Below are 4457 nucleotides of genomic sequence, written 5' to 3' on the forward strand. Positions count from 1 at the left end.
GATGGCAACAAATGTATGTCTTGACATGTATGTGTGGATTGTGATAGAATTTTACAAGCCCCCTCCAATAAAATGATTTAATTATTAAAAAAAGAAAAAAAACCTCACTGCCAGAATCAGTTCAAAATCATACCAGACCACATACTAATGTCTACTATCTATTAAAATCATAGAATGTGATAAACACAATTGTTTATTGCTTCAGTATAATATTTCTTAGATATATGAATTTTTTTGGTATATGAATATTTTTTATAGATGTTGTACAATCTTCCTACATTGAATTACATCAGTGGTTTTCAACCTTCCTAATGCTGCGACCCTTTCATACAGTTCCTCATGTGTGGTGACTCCAACCATAAAAGTATTTTTTTTGCTACTTCAAATTACAAAATTCATAACTGTGATTTTGCTACTGTTATGAATCGGGTGGCCCCTGTAAAAGGGTCGTTTGACCCCCAAAGGGGTTGCGACCTACAGGTTGAGAACCGCTGAATTACGTGATTGGCTTAAGCATTGTTATTAGTAACCCTAAAGAAGACTATTTTTTGGTTTTCTCTTCCTTTTCCTTTAGATTTTGCTTCAGTTTCGAATTTTTATCAATATTAGTTGACAAATCCAATGTATCACAATATTGTAGCTAAAACACCAGAAGATTTTCTAATCACCATAATCACCAACTATGAACACACTGGAAGCAAAATGACACCGCAAAACACAGTGACAAGCAAAACCCACTGGAACAAAAATGTCAGTGGTACTTACAGAGCGAGCAACAGATGAAACCATGCAATTTCAAGCATCCTTGTAATTCAGTAATCATGGCAGCTCTGACCAGAACACAAGGTTCAAAAAATAGATTAGCCTCGAGTTTTAGCCTTGTAGTGACACACGCAAAGCGGACTTACAAAAATGCTCTTGTTGTTTTAACTAACTACAGGGATCTTTTTATAAAACTCAATACATTTCTGCTAAAAATGGAACAGAAATTCTGCAGACATTTTGATGGCACCTCCCCTGACATTGCCACGTGGTAGAATCTCTGCCTCACCCCCACCCCCCTACCATGCTAGGGGCATTCCAGAGATGGGAAAGGCAGCTGATGGAACCCGATTTGTTTCTGCTGCCCCTCTGCCTAGTTTGGGTTCTGACTCCCGCCTGCTCTCAGGAGGATCTGCAGCAGCAGTTGCTGTGGAGGACAGCTGTGATGACTGGGAAGGGCCGTGCTCAGCAGCCTCCGGCCGCCAAACATAGCTCTGCGCCCACAAGCTGCTCATGACAGCAGCCAATGTCTTTGGTTTTTCAAAACACTGAAAACACACAGATTGTGTTTCTCCTGCTCTCTTCTGATTTACATAAGATGAATTAAATGTGCTGCCCCAAATATGAAGGGAGTACTGTAGAGACTGGTAAGTATTATTCATTGCCTGCAAGTAATTCCAACTCATTGCCATTCCAGCTGTGGGAAGTATTGACAGAGTGTTCAAGGACATGGCCTTTCAGAAGCACATTCCCTGTCATCTTCCTGAGTACTTCTAAGTGGGTTCAAACAGGCAGCCTTTTGGCTGGTACCTCTGGTACCACCCAGGTGAGGAGGGCAATTTGGGTAATTTGAAACCCACAAGGCCTCAAAGAACTGAGGACATTTTACAGCTAAATCCACCCAGCAATACAGACTTAAGAAATCTGTAGTCACACAGAGATCTTGGAGACCATCTAATTCAAACTGCTCACCATATTGAAGAAAAAGCAGGGTCCGACAAATAGTGGGAAGCTAACTGAGGTTGTTAGTTTATTGTGCCAACCTGGCGGATAAACATATGTGGGGTTAATTGAAGGGCGGAGGGATAAATGGCTAAGTGAGCCTCGCCTTTCTAGTTCTCGTCTCTTGCTTTGTGATGGTCGGACCAGGGTGCAGCTGCCTTAGCCTGTTCCCGGCTTCAGCTGGCAAGGCTCACTTCCTGGGAGACAACCCCAAGGAGAAGCTGGATGGACCTACACTGGAGCAGCCATGTTGAAACCCCTGCCAGTGCCGAGATGCTTACACATTCACTGATTCGGCTTTCCTCCTGCAGTCGGCATCATGAGATGGAGGAGGACTTTGTGGCTTGGTGTCGACATACAGATTAATGTTGGACCTGTGGGCTTGGGGAGCACTGGGTTGGGATGTTTTATTGATGTGCACTTATCCTTTATATAAAACTCTCTCTTATACATGAGTATCTGTGGATTTGTTTCTCTAAAGTCCCCAGACTAATACACCATTTTTCTGTCTTAGTTTAGCATTCAATTTTAACACACACACAAAATAAGTATACTTGAAATGTCTGTCACAGGCAAGGAGAGATGATCACTTGTTAGTGAGAACTCTGACACGGGACAGCGAGAAGGTGAATTTGGGAATGGGAGAAATGATGCCGAAAGATGCCACACAGTGCCGTTCCTTCTCTCCTAGTTGCTTCCTGAGAGCTCTTTCCTATTTACCAACAGTTTTGGATCTTCTATGGACCTTCATGTCACGAAGAACACCAATCGCAAACACTAAACCAGATAAGAAGTTCTTCCTGAGCTTTCTAGAAAAGACAACTCCCTTCACCATCCCAAGAGCGCTCCTTGTAGTTCGTTGTCCAGTTGGCCCTAACTCACGGCACTCCTCCGTGAGTCAGAATGAAATGCCGTTGAGCTCGCCACCAACCTCCCAATCGTGGGTAGGTCAGTTTCTCCTCATTTTCACTGACCCTCTACTTCACCAAATACGGTGTCTTTTTGTAGCCATCGATCATTTCTGAAGATGTGTCTAAAGTGAGCAACATCTTCGCTTCTAAAATAAGCATTCTAGCTCGACATCCTTCGACACACATCCTTCTGGCAGCCGTGGGATAGTCAATATTTTTCATCAGCACCATAATTCAAATGCGGCAATTCTTCTCTCTTCCTTATTCGTAGTCCAGCTTTCCTGCGCCTCTGCCAAGCCTGCCTTTGAGTGTTTCAAGATCGGTCACGGACCTAGGTGATTTAGAGAAGTGTCTTGAATTGCCCATTCTACTATGCGCCTCCGCCCACTTTTAAAAAATGTTTCATTGGCACTTAATCCACACATCACACAATTCAATAGTTCAATCATATCAAGGAGAATTGTACAATCATGAACACAATCAACTTCAAAGCATTTTCTTTTCCCCCATGAGTAAATCCCCTTTAAAATGAGTTGTGTCATCACCTTCAGTTCTAGTGTTCTCTCTCCCTCCCACCTTCACTGTTTACTCCCGAAATGCAATCACCCTCCTTATTTCTCCCACACACACACACCCTCCCCTACATCTCCTACAAACTCTTGTATCAGTTATTAGCTCTATGCATACACTCCTGTGCTTCACAAACTGGTAAACCCAACAGAAACAATAAAGAACAAAAACAAAATGAAGTGGTAAGGATAAAACAATAGTAATATAAAAATAAACGTACAAACACTGAGTAAGAAACCAAGAACCACCATCAATATTTGAAAAACCAGGGAAGATGTGTTTGTCATGGAGCAAGCAAGAGGTCTTTGCACCTAAAACAAATTCCACTACACTTTTGGAGGGAGAAAAACACAAAAGGTTACTCGTGTCTGGGGTTTGGGCTGATGTTAACAGCAGCCAGGAGTTCCGATAGATTCGGGCTTCCCTGAACTCAACGAAGAGTAAAGAAACCCAAAGTGGGATTAATATTAATCCAGGTCTGTGCTCCGTCTGCTTTGATTGCATTACCCAAGGCTGGGGGCGAGAAGACGCCCCATCCTCGTCAGGTGGGGGCGTGCTGCTGCTCACATCCCCGCTCGACTCTTCATAGGGATTCTTCAGGGGCGTTGACAGCAGCTTCCGCTGCCTGCAATGAAGACAAAAATGTGAGACAATTTCAAAAGCCAAACAAAACCGTTCACGTCTCACAATGATGGTCAGGAGCAAGGATTTTTTGCTATTGAAATGTAGGGAAGTGTATAAAAGGGGCGGGGGGAGTTAGTACAATTAGTGTATCCCTGGTGTTTGAAGTTATTCTTTTCTTCAGTCTAGAATACGAGTTGCCAGACAACCTTTCACTCTTTCCAAGGTTCTGAGAGGTTGGGAGGTACCTTTGCATTCATCCATTCCAGCTGTCTATTGAGCTACCTAGGTACTGAGGACACAGCAATAGAAAAACAGTAACAAGGAAAACGATAGATTAGTTGATGCATTGGAATTGTGGTTCTGGAGAAGAATATTGAAAGTATCATGGACTGCTAAAAGGACAAACCGATCTGTATCAGAACAGGTAAGGTCAGAGTGCTCCTTGGAGGCAGGAATGGGAAAGACGTCACCTTACATACTTTGGGCATGTTGTCAGGAGAGACCAATCCTTGGAGAAGGATGTCATGCTTGGTAAAGTGGAGTGGCAGGGGACAAGAGGAAAGCCCTCAGTGACATGGACTGACACAA

General features: G+C 43.2%; 1 long non-coding RNA gene across 1 annotated transcript in view; it reads right to left on the reverse strand.

Annotated features, from left to right (window-relative positions):
- Positions 1-3877, reverse strand: part of LOC123520993 — an 11862-nt gene extending 7985 nt beyond the window's left edge. The window contains exon 1 of the long non-coding RNA XR_006679503.1: positions 3753-3877. This is a non-coding gene — a long non-coding RNA (uncharacterized LOC123520993). The remainder of the gene's footprint in view (positions 1-3752) is intronic.
- Positions 3878-4457: the final 580 nt, after the last annotated feature.

Source organism: Echinops telfairi, unplaced genomic scaffold, assembly GCF_000313985.2.
Source record: "Echinops telfairi isolate 266 unplaced genomic scaffold, ASM31398v2 ScPeMD7_7468;HRSCAF=8506_0, whole genome shotgun sequence".
NCBI classification, from domain to species: Eukaryota; Metazoa; Chordata; class Mammalia; order Afrosoricida; family Tenrecidae; genus Echinops; species Echinops telfairi.